General features: G+C 46.9%; 1 pseudogene; it reads left to right on the top strand.

Annotated features, from left to right (window-relative positions):
• LOC142297273 (putative cation-transporting ATPase 13A4) overlaps positions 1 to 13,346 on the top strand; it is a 332,303-nt pseudogene that overhangs the window by 227,673 nt on the left and 91,284 nt on the right.

The raw sequence follows: 13,346 nt of genomic DNA, 5'->3' as shown, positions 1-13,346 counted from the left end.
CGAATCTTGGCGTGACAGGCACCGTTCGCCTAGCCCTACCTACCGCTTCCAACAAGGCTTATGCCACCAAGAACTCTAAATGAAGACTGCGCACCTCCATGTTGTCTCCAGCCCCTTTTATAACCTGGGTCCGCCCCAAACCCAGGGTGGAACCACCAAGGTCCAATAGCAGAGTGCCATGTCATCAGTGACGTCACATGCGACCTATCCGGAACCGCCACGTCATTGATGACCTCATGGCAGCCACGTCCCAAACACTTCACCAGTCATCGTCTGATGACCAATGGTGAGGTGCCAGATCATAGGGGTGGGCCTCTGCGAGCCAGTCCGGAGTTGCCATGTCATCAGGACACCTGACACCCTCTGCCCTATCAGGGCCTGCCACCTCACGGACATGCTCAGTGAGGTCCTTACCGGACCTAGCCTCTGATGAACTAAGTGCCTGAGCATGCTCAGTAGCCTGAGCAACAGGCTCAGAAAGCAGATTATCAGTTTGAGCATGCTCAGTAGGCACATCCCAGAACTTAGACACAGCACGAAGTCCAAGTACCTGTTCAAAGAGGCTGTTAGGGTTAATTGTGGGAGCATGCTCAGTAGCCTGAACTGAGGACTTAGTCTCAGACATAACACAATCAGGCTGAGCATGCTCACTAGGCAAAACACCGGGCTTAGACTCTGGCTGGGGTAAATCAGCGCATGCATGCGCACTAGCCGCCTCTCCACACTTAGACGTGGTGGAAGGAACAGCCAACTGGACGACCCGAGGCACGGCCAAGAACGGCAGCCGGCGCCTGGGCGCAACAGGAACCGCAGCGGGCTGCTTGCGGCTATGGCGGCGCCAGTTCGTAACACAGCTCTTGTTTTCATGTCTGCAAACCTCGCATCCCTCTCCTCAGAAAGTTCATTGGCTCTTGAGGAAGCAGCAGCTGTTCTCATGTGTGTCAGCCGTGTTTCTCGGTCTTCACATTTTTTATCGGCCCGTAATGCAACTTTTCTTTTCGCATCAGCTGACATTCATTCCAAGGAATTCCTTTACTTATGAGGCAATATTGTGGTAAAAATAGTCTGTAAGTGACAGTTTCTATATCCTCTCACATAGAAGTAATGTGACTGACATCAGCCTTTCCACCAACACACCCTAACTGACATCCTATTACCTCACACAAGCTTTGTTATACTGAGAATGTCCTTTGTTGCCTATATTAACCAATCAGAGCTCAGATTAATAACTGTAGCAAAATAGAAGCTGAGCTGTGATTGGTTGCTATTGGCAGCCTAATAAATCCTGAGGCAACAGAAAGACCTCCCCCCTGACAGTATATATTAGCTCACACATACACATAATAGACAGGTCATGTGACTGACAGCTGCTGTATTTCCTATATGGTACATTTGTTGTTCTTGTAGTTTGGCTGCTTATTAATCAGATTTTTATTTTTGAAGGATAATACCAGACTTGTGTGTGTTTTAGGGCGATTATGTGGCGAGGTTGGTGTATGTGTGGTGAAATGTGTGCTGACGGTGGTATATGTGTTCAAGCACGTGATAGTGTGTGGCGCATTTTGTGTGTGTGTTCATATCCCCGAGTGTGGTGAGTATCCTATGTCGGGGCCCCACCTTAGCAACTGTACGGTATATACTCTTTGGCGCCATCGCACTCATTCTTTAAGTCCCCCTTGTTCACATCTGGCAGCTGTCAATTTGCCTCCAACACTTTTCGTTTCACTTTTTCCCCATTATGTAGATAGGGGCAAAATTGATTGGTAAATTGGAATGTGCGGGGTTAAAATTTCACCTCACAATATAACCTATGAAGCGCTCGGGGACCAGACGTGTGAGTGTGCAAAATTTTGTGGCTGTAGCTGCGATGGTTTAGATGCCAATCCCGGACATACACACATACATACATACATACCTACACACATACACACACACACACACACACACATTCAACGTTATCTATATATATAATTGCCTTATTCTGTCTGTCTGTCTGTCTGTCTTGCTCCAAAATTGTGTCCTTACGGTGACACAAAGCTGATTGGCCGCTGGGCTTGCCATGGCCCTGCCCCCCGCACGGATTGGCCGCTCGCCTCGCCTCCGCCCCCCACGGATTGGTCACTCGCCTCGGCCTGGCCCCGCCCTCCGCATGGATTGGCCACTTGCCCCGGCCCTCCGCACACATCGCCAGACATAACCTTGCGCTGCTGGGATTGTGACGGAGCCGGTGAACGCTGGTAACCATTATACACATTGGGTAACTAAGGTCCCTTAGTTACCCGATGTCTATCATAGTTACCAGTGTACACCGGCTCCGTCACGATCCCAGCAGCGCCAGACATAACCTTGCGCTGCTGGGATCTTGACGGAGCCGGTGAACGCTGGTAACCATTATACACATCGGGTAACTAAGGTCCCTTAGTTACCCGATGTGTATCATAGTTACCAGCGTACACCGGCTCCCGGAACACATGTGCAGGGAACCGGCATTATACTCCTCTCCCCCCAGGACTACTCCTCCTATTATACTCCTCCTATTATACTCCTCTCTGAGTATAATAGGAGAACTATTATAGCATGGGGGATGGAGCACGATGGGGTGCGCAGCATGGGGGATGTAGCACGATGGGGGGTGCACAGCATGGGGGATAGAGCATGATGGGGAATGCGCAGCATGGAGGATGGAGCACGATGGGGAGTGCGCAGCATGGGGGATGGAGCACGATGGGGGGTGCGCAGCATCGGGGATGGAGCACGATGGGGAATGCGCAGCATAGGGGATGGAGCACGATGTGGGGTGGGCAGCATGGGGGATGGAGCACGATGGGGGGTGCGCAGCATGGGGGATGGGGCACGATGGGGGATGCGCAGCATGGGGGATGGAGCACGATGGGAGGTGCACACCTCCCCCCAACACACACACACACACACACACAACACACCACACACTGGGAACCACAAACACCGCCATACACAGACACCCACACACACAGACAACGCCGCACACACACAACACCCAACACACAAACACCGCGGCATACATAAATATACGCACATACCGCACAACACACACATTGCACAAAACATACCGCCCACCAAAACACACCACACCCACACAAACCACGCAACACACACACACACAACGCTACAGACAAACAACGCTCCACAAACAACGCAACACACGCAACACACGTACAACACCGCTCTCACCCCCCGCCACACCCAGACAACACCCAGAACATGTACAGCGCCCTATACAAACACTTGTAACTACACACAACAACATCTATATATATATATATAACAAAAATCATACATGAACTACACAATACGTAAATTCTAGAATACCCGATGCGTAGAATCGGGCCACCTTCTAGTATATATATATATATATGTATATATGTGTGTGTGTGTGTGTGTATATATATATATATACATATATATATATATATACATATATATATATATATATATATATACACACACACATGTATGTGTATTGATACACACAGACACACACACACATATATATATATATATATATATATATATATATATATATATATATATATATATATATACGGTATATATATATATATGTGTGTGTGTATATATATATATATATATATATATATATATATATATATATATATATATATAAATATATCTTTACAATCATACATTATTTTTAATGAGTATAAGTTAAGAAAAAAAAAACCAAAAATACAGTTTTCTGGCGCCCTATAGGGTTATCTATGTTGTCTGTCTATAACTCTCGCTAGGTGGCCAAGAATGAGTTGTAAATCTGTATCTTATGTCACTATCTCTGTGTTCAGCTGTAAAGTATAATCAGAAGAATTCCATCACCCACATACATACAATATCTAGATTCTTTTATTGCACAAACTAGACGCGTTTCAGCCCATCCAGAGCTTTCAACAACACTAAAGAATATGAACACAGGATCTCAATACATAATGATTCTCACGGAAGTGACATAAATAACATCAGTGTTACATGCAAAATTCAGAATAAACAAAAAACTGGTGACTAAAATTTCAAAATAGATCAACATATACACATCTTGGCAGAATTAAGCAAAATGTGATGAAAAAATTACACAAATAATTATCACAGAAAACATGTCAAATCATAGCAGTGTACATCTAGTCACAGCAATATTATATATGCAGGGTTGGGCTGGGGTGTCTGGGGCCCACAGAAGGAGTTGACACTAGTGTGTCCACACTACAGCTATATGCAAATACCGGTTAGCTGATTTCTATAGTGGAGCGTAAACTGTAAAATACTCGTTACTTCATTTGAGCCCGTCCGACCTGCTCAATTCGATTAACGAGTACTCAAGCAGTTTAGATTCCTCTGATCACTATTACTAATATCGCCACAAAAGAGTGACATAATAAAAAAGAGAAAAAAGCATTTTGCTTTGCTCTGCATCCATTATTACATCATGTGTTCAGTTCAACTTTATTCATTTTGTGAAAGGTAATCTTTAAAAGAGTTTTCCCATGAACAAAATTAATTTTAAAGTTGATTTTAATCAATAGATATTGGAATAATAAGTTCTACGATTGGATGTGTTAAATTAAAATGTTCCTGTGCTGAGATATGTATATGTGTCCCTGCTATGTTTTGTGTAGTGACCGAGTCTAACCTTACAGGGGCATGGTCTGATCATACCACATCTCCTGGGCAGGGGAGGACAAAAAAAAGAGTATACAGACATTACAACACATGATTGTAAATTATTATTTCTTTGTTTTTTAAAAAAAATGTTTTACCTCAGTCAGGGAAGTGTTAACTTCACAAAAAGCATCAGCTCTGATCCAGTGCTGTAATGTCTGTATACGTTTTTACTTCCTCCCCTGCCTAGGAGATGTGGTTGTCCTGACCATACAGGATATGTCCCTGTATGGTCAGACACAGCCATTACACAGTATATAGCAGGGACACATATATAAGTTTATCTCAGTACAGGAAAAACAAAATTAAATACATCCAGTTGTGGAAATTATTATTATTCCACAATCTATTGATTAAAATACATTTTAAAACTAACTTTTTTTTCTTGGAAAACCCCTTTAAGTACTCCATTCAGCAACAGGCATGCTAGCTAGAGATTTTGAAGCTAGTAAAGTTGAAACTTATCATGTAACATGTTTACACAAATCCTTCAACGTAAGGATTAGTACACTTTGAGAAATGAGAACAATAACAGAACAGTTTTAAAGCATAACATGACCAGCCTTAAGCAATAAAATACTAATCTATTATTAGATAATCCTACATAAGGGTACCTTCACACTTAGCGATGCAGCAGCGATCCGACCAGCGATCTGACCTGGTCAGGATCGCTGCTGCATCGCTACATGGTCGCTGGTGAGCTGTCAAACAGGCAGATCTCACCAGCGACCAGTGAACAGCCCCCAGCCAGCAGCGACGTGCAAGCGACGCTGCGCTTGCACGGAGCCGCCGTCTGGAAGCTGCGGAGACTGGTAACTGAGGTAAACATCGGGTATGGTTACCCGATGTTTACATTAGTTACCAGCGCACACCGCTTAGCTGTGTGTGCAGGGAGCAGGGAGCCGCGCACACTGCTTAGCGCTGGCTCCTTGCTTTCCTAGCTACAGTACACATCGGGTTAATTAACCCGATGTGTAATGCAGCTACATGTGCAGAGAGCAGGAAGCCGCGCACACTGCTTAGCGCTGGCTCCTTGCTCTCCTAGCTGCTGTACACATCGGGTTAATTAACCCGATGTGTACAGCAGCTACATGTGCAGAGAGCCGGAGCCGGCAGCACAGGCAGCGTGAGAGCTGCAGAGGCTGGTAACTAAGGTAAATATCGGGTAACCACCTTGGTTACCCGATGTTTATCTTGGTTACAAGCTTACCTCAGCTGTCAGACGCCGGCTCCTGCTCCCTGCTCGCTTCATTTGTCGCTCTCTCGCTGTCACACACAGCGATCTGTGTGTCACAGTGGGAGAGCGCCTTTGAAGAAAACGAACCAGGGCTGTGTGTAACGAGCAGCGATCTCGCAGCAGGGGCCAGATCGCTGCTCAGTGTCACACACAGCGGGATCGCTAATGAGGTCACTGCTGCGTCACAAAAAGCGTGACTCAGCAGCGATCTCGGCAGTGAGCTCGCTGTGTGTGAAGCACCCCTAAGAATCACTGTTTGTGAAGTTGTGAAATCTGTAGAAGAAATTGTATACTTTGTTAGTGATTTGATAAATAGCAAAATGTAAATTATATTTGCAGAAACATTGATTTTCATTGATAGCACCTGCAGTCAGCAGTTTCTACTTGAAATGATATTGTTTTTATTTCTATTACCAGGCTCTCAAAATGGCTCATGCAGGAATATCTTTATCAAACTTGGAAGCATCAGTGGCTTCTCCATTTACTTCTAAAATCCCGAACATTGAATGTGTGCCTAAACTGCTAAAGTAAGTTACCCGGCTGTTACGGGGGCTGTCTGATTATAAAAACCAAAGGGATATCAGACAGTCAGGGTCCACCGAGCAAAGTCTCTGCTGCAGACTATGGCAGAGGATAAGGGGTATCTTGTACTACGGAAGCAGTACTGACACTGATATGTCTCAGTGACACAAGAGCCAATCATGGCGTGTACTGTTAAAGTCACAGCGACTACCGTATTTAGCATTAACGTAAAAGGGATAGGTTAATGAGTGAGGAAGAGTATATAAGTGTGCCGCTGTAAATAGTAGTAGCACAAGTGCAGAGTGCAATACCTCTGTTAAACTCAGAGGCATATAGTTTGGAAATAAAGCAATTCCTCCCTTACTCGGAGGGTGTGTGGTATGGTCTCTGTTAATGATCACAGAGACAAAAGCAGTGAGTGTGAAATGGCACCTACCTAGGTCCGTTCCTCTAGTGGTGCCAGGAGACCGTCAGCAGCATAAGCCGCACAAAGCTCCTACCTGCGTTCGCTCCACTAGTGTGCGAGGACACGAACCACTAGATATGGCACCTGCCTAGGTCCGCTCCACTAGTGTTGCAAAAGAGACGGACAGCAGCACAAGCCGCACAAAGCTCCTACCTATGTTCGCTCCCCTAGTGTGCGAGGATACGAACAACTGCCAGACGCAGTATAACTAACGTTACCCTAGCGGCAACATCCACCTACGAGTAGTATCACAAAGCCCAGCCGGACCATGTGCCTCAGGCACCTGCCTATGTCCACTCCACTAAGATGTAAGGATATGGACCGCAGCCGAAGCTGTAAGGTACAAGAACGCTACCCTGCCAGTAGTGCTCACCTAGCATAGACAGACAGATGCCTAGAGGGACATGCACAGAGCGTCTACTCTCATGCATGAACCAAGAGGACTGAGCGCCGGGCGGCGTGCGTCAGGGTCTTATATAGACTCTGTGCCTCATCCAAGATGGAGGACACCAGAGCCAATCCGCTGCCAGAACGACAGCAATGACATCACGCTGGCCTATCGCCGAGCAAAGCGTCACAAGCACATGACCAGCGACCAATCGGCATAGAAGGTGTCAGAGACATGTGACCACGTGTCACAAGCACATGACCAGCGACCAATCAGCTTAGAAGGTGTCAGAGACATGTGACCTCGTGTCAGCGATATCACCCGCACATGTGCAATGGCTCCAAGATAGGACTTAGTCTCCAGCGCTTGCACATGTGCAGTAGCAAGAAATCTGGACATAGTCTCCAGTACCACAGCAACCGTAACACCGACACACTAGGCACAAGTAGCATTAGTGTGTTTAAGAACCTATCATATAAATTACATCTTTAAAGCCTATTTCTGTTTTTTTCTACTGTTTTTAGAGGGAATCTGACAGGTCTTCCATGCCTTCCTGCCTACTAGCATTTACATACTGCTCAAAAAAAATAAAGGGAACACTAAAATACCATTTTGTTGTTTAAACTGGACCAACTGGCCTAGGTAACTAAAGGCCACGTCTCACTAAGCAACATCACTAGCAATATCGCTGCTGAGTCACGTTTTTTGTGACTCAACAGCGATCTTGCTAGCGATGTCGCTGTGTGTGACATCCAGCAACAACCTGGCCCCTGCTGTGACATTGCCGGTTGTTGCTGAATGTCCTGGACCATTTTTAGTTGTTGGTCTCCCGCTGTGAAGCACACATCGCTGTGTGTGACAGCGAGAGCGCAATGAACTGAATGTGTAGGGAGCAGGGAGACGGCTTCTGCGGATGCTGGTAACCACGGTAAACATCGGGTAACCAAGCAAAGTGCTTTGCTTGGTTACCCGATATTTACCTTGGTTACTAGCGTTGTCCGCCTGTGGTGGCTCCCTGCTCCCTGCACGCGTAGCCAGAGTACACATCGGGTAAATAAGCAAAGCGGTTTGCTTATTAACCCGATGTGTATTCTGGCTACGAGTGCAGGGAGCCAGTGCGAAGCGGTATGCGCTGGTAACCAAGGTAAATATCGGGTAACCAAGCGAAGCATTTTGCTTGGTTACCCGATATTTACCTTAGTTACCAAGCACAGCATTGTTTCCACGCGTCGCTGCTAGCTGGGGGCTGGTGACTGGTCGCTGGTGAGACCTGTCTGTTTGACAGCTCACCAGCAACCCGAGTAACGACGCTCCAGCGATCCCTGCCAGGTCAGGTTGCTGGTGGGATCGCTGGAGCGTCGCTTAAGTGTGACGGTACCTTAACACCCCATTGATTAGTCAAAGGACTAATTTAAATATGTAAAAAGGACGTCATAAAAACCTTTTTTCAATAAGTGTGTAGATGTCAGGCAGTATAAACCGCTCGTTAGGCAGGGTATTTAGTAATAAATATATAAATGCTGGTGGGTGGCAGGGCATGGGGAATCTGTCCAGTTCCCTTTAAGTGAAATGTAATCATTTTTTACACTACTGGAGGAGACTGATGCAGAAAGTTGTCAGCTTTGTCTAGTAAACTATACCCTTAGGGGCACTTTGCACACTGCGACATCGCAGGTGCGATGTCGGTGGGGTCAAATTGAAAATGACGCACTCCCGGCAACGCATGCGACATCGCAGTGTGTAAAGGCTGGATGATACGATTAACGAGCGCAAAAGTGTCGTAATCGTATCATCGGTGCAGCGTCGGCGTAATCCATGATTACGCTGACGCGACGGTCCGATGTTGTTCCTCGCTCCTGCGGCAGCACACATCGCTGTGTGTGAAGTCGCAGGAGCGAGGAACGTCTCCTACCGGCCTCACTGCGGCTTCCGTAGGATATGCGGAAGGAAGGAGGTGGGCAGGATGTTTACATCCTGCTCATCTCCGCCCCTCCGCTCTGATTGGCCGCCTGCCGTGTGACGTCGCAGTGACGCCGCACGACCCGCCCCCTTAACAAGGAGGCGGGTCGCCGGCCACAGGGACGTCGCACGGCAGGTGAGTGTGTGTGTGAAGCTGGCGTAGCGATAACTTTCGCTACGCCAGCTATCACCACATATCGCTGCTGCGACGGGGGCGGGCACTATCGCACTCGGCATCGCAGCATCGGCCTGCGATGTCTTAGTGTGCAAAGTGCCCCTTAGGCCTTAAGACATTTTCAAAGTATCATACAGTCTTAAAAACAGGAGCTCTCATTATATCATTACTGGAAAATTTTGCTTTGGGCATGGCTTGACAAATAAATAAATCATATTTACAAGTTAACATGTTCTCATGGGAATACGTTTTTAATTACAGTGGTAATCTATCATAATGATGGATAAAATGTCTCTACAAAGCATAGTGCTAAGATGTATTATGTTCTCAATGAATTGATATAAATACAATTAATAAACAATGACAATGATTATAGAAAATGTAGCCTTTAGGTTACCTCTTGGTAAAAAACTCAAACTTATTTGTTGTATTATACAAAGACAAAACCTGTCAGTTTCCTTAGCCCCCCAAGTTAAAAGGTATAAATCACTGAGGACTCTCAGTTCTTTTAGGCCCTGTGCGCATGCTGCGGATTTACCGCAGATTTTGCAGCGGATTTGCCGCGGAATTGCTGCAGAAAATGTGTCTAACATTTCTGCAGTCATTCCCCTGCAAAACCTATGGGTATAAAAAATGCATTTTTTTATACCCGCGAATTTACCTTCGGATTTTCCACTGCGGAATTAATGAGCATGTCACTTCTTTTCCGCAGGTACCTGTGGTTTTTGCCATAGATAAGGGTAAAAATCCGCAGGGACCAACCTGTGGAAAATCTGCGGTAAATCCACGGCAAATCCGCACAATATCCGTGGCAAACCGTGGCAAACCGAGGTAAAACCACATGAGGATTTCGTTGCGGTTTTGGTGCGTTTTTTACTGCGGGTGCGGGATTCTTTAAGAGGGTACGTTTTTTTCTTAAGAAATAGTCACGTTCTAGTGCGCACAGAGCCTTAAACAAACTTTTCTTAGCCCCCCAGACAGCCATCATTTATTTATTGACTACTTTATATGTTTCCTAAGAAACCATTTTAAGTTCTTTATAAATTGTTGAATATGCCTAAAATCAATTTTGTAACTTGTTTTGTGAGATGCTAAAGAGGGTAACTGGTTTAGGGACATTTTTTTCACTAGACTAATTTCTAAACCCATTTAAAAAACAGATTTTAGGCTTATTAAAACAAGGAATGAAAAGGGACGTGTTAGAAAATAATTAAAGGGTTCAATAAATGCAAGGTGATGGTTTGGGGGGCCTGAAAAAACGAACAGACTCCCTATAAATGGGTGCCACCATTATGTGTGTACAGGGCCGGAATATAGGCAGGGCAGGCGGGACTTCAGCCCCGGGGCCCCCACCAAAAGAGCTTCTAAGGGGGCCCCAACCACCAGGGCCATACTTGCCACTAGGCACCTGTCAGCATTTTTTTTTTCCTTCACACCCTCTCCCCCTCCGTAAAGACAGTCTAATAAATCAGCTGTGTTTTCGGGGGAGGGGGGGGTTGGCGCACCACTATTTATTTGTATCTGCGTCTTTAAGACGCAAAAACAAACTGCGGGCACAGGACGCTGATTGACCCCGGAAGTACCAGCGTTTGCACTTCCGGGATCAGAGGTGTGCCAATGAGCTCCCTGCTATGTGCTGCGGCCGTACACAGCGAGGGGCAGGGCGGCACGGTGTAGTGGGCCACTGTATCTGCTGTCCCCGCCACGCTCCTCAGCAGTGTGTACATGCCAGGCACACTAGCAGGAGCAGGAGGCAGCGCACTGTGCTATTCTGGCTCTGCTGTGTGCTGTGTGCCCGGCATGTACACACTGCAGAGGAGCGCAGCAGAGTCGGTGACGCCACAGCTTCCTCCTTCCATTCCTATTCAAATGTATTTGCATCTTTCAGACGTAAATACATTTGAACAGCACGCCGGGACTGGGCCCCGCCCCCGACGTGCAGCAATGTGATGAGATCAGCACATTGCTGAGGTCATCACAGTGCTGCAGGCGCCACACAGGGGACATCAGGAAGCGAGTGCTCCATGAAGGAGCTGAAGAGACAGGTTTAATTAATGGGGATGAGTGGGTAGGGGCTGAGGACACATAATGGGGAACATTTGTGAAGGAACAGAACTTTGTGACAGGCAGAGGAGGAGAACTGTATTCCGAGGGAGGGGGGGAGGCAGCAGTGTGTAGTAATGGGGCTGTGTAATTTGTGTGTGTAGGGGGTGATGAGGGTTGCATTGTATTGTGTGTGGGGGGAGGGGTAATGGAGGGTTGCATTGTATTGTGTGTGGGAGAGGGGTAATGGAGGGTGCATTGTATTGTGTGTGGGGAGCGGTAATAAAGGGTGCTTTGTATTGTGTGTGGGGGAGGGGTAATGGGGGTGCATTGTATTGTGTGTGGGGGAGGGGTAATGGAGGGTGCATTGTATTGTGTGTGGGGAGGGGTAATAAAGGGTGCTTTGTATTGTGTGTGGGGGAGGGGTAATGGGGGTGCATTGTATTGTGTGTGGTGGGGGGTAGTGGGGGGTGCATTGTATTGTGTGTGGGGGGAGGGGTAATAGGGGTTGCATTGTATTGTGTGTGTGGGGAGGGGTAATGGGGGTACATTGTATTGTTTGTGGGGGAAGGGGTAAAGGGGGGTGCATTGTATTGTGTGGGGGGGAGAGGTAATGGGGGTGCATTCTATTGTGTATGGGGGGAGGGGTAATGGGGGGTGCATTGTATTGTGTGTGGGGGGAGGGGTAATGCGGGGTGCATTGTATTGTGTGTGGGGGGAGGGGTAATGCGGGGTGCATTGTATTGTGTGTGGGGGAGGGGTAATGGGGGGTGCATTGTATTGTGTGTGTGTGGGGAGGGGTAATGGGGGGTGCAGTGTGTGTGTGTGTGGGGGGGTGATGTGGTGTGTGTGTGTGTATAGGGGGTGATGTGGGGTGCATTGTGTGTGTGTGTAGAGGGTGATGGGGGGTGCATTGTAGTGTGTGTGTGTGTGTGTGTGTGTATGGAGTAATGGGGGGTGCATTGTATTTGTGTGTGTGTTTATCAGAGCTGTGTGTGTGTGTGTGTCAGAGCTGTGTGTGTAAGAAGCAGTACTGTGTGTGTATATATGTGAATTAGAGAAGTCTGTGCGGCCCCCCCAGAACTATATGGGTCCCCCAGAGTGCTGTCACCCATCCCAGTAATGAGTACACAACCACAGCTGTTTGCCACTCCAGTAACGTCTATGCCCCCTGCCCCTCCTGTAATGTATATATTGTAGCCCCCAGCCCCTCCTGTGATGTATATACAGCAGAGCTGTCAGTGTTCAGTCATGTCTGTTAGTGACAGCCATCGTGAAACACAGCCACATGTCCTGAAGGAGCTGGACGGATACAAGCGGGAGAGGTGAGTGAGGCTGCTGGCGACTTCCCCATATTAATACCTGTAAGGGCTCATGCGCACGTAACTGCTGAATATTCTGCAGCGATTTGACAGCACATGTGCGTGTCAAATCACTGCAGAAACACTGCATAATGGATGCAGTTTTTCTGTACAAAAAAAGCCGATTTCATGCGCTATGGCTGCTGCCCCCACCATAGACAGAGGGGAGCTGCATCCATAGCGCATGGAATAATTGACATGCTCATTTTATGAAAGCAGAGATTTGGGTCAACATTTTAGCACCCAAATCACTGCGTTCATAAAAGCAACGTGCGCACGTATCATGCACAATCTTCATAGATTGTGCAGGGGACGCAGGACGCATGCATTTACACTTCAGTGCTATATGCAGCATAAATGCATGGAATTACGCAACGTGCGCATGAGCCCTAATGCATCTGTGTCTGCATGTATGTCAGTGTATATAACTGTGCATATATTTGTCTGTTTATATGTATTTTTCTGAATTTGTCTTCAAATATGTATATGTA

This window comes from Anomaloglossus baeobatrachus, chromosome 3 (genome assembly GCF_048569485.1).
Source record: "Anomaloglossus baeobatrachus isolate aAnoBae1 chromosome 3, aAnoBae1.hap1, whole genome shotgun sequence".
Lineage (NCBI taxonomy): Eukaryota > Metazoa > Chordata > Amphibia > Anura > Aromobatidae > Anomaloglossus > Anomaloglossus baeobatrachus.
Note: the sequence above shows the minus strand (reverse complement) of the source record. Positions and strands in the feature narration are given on the sequence as shown.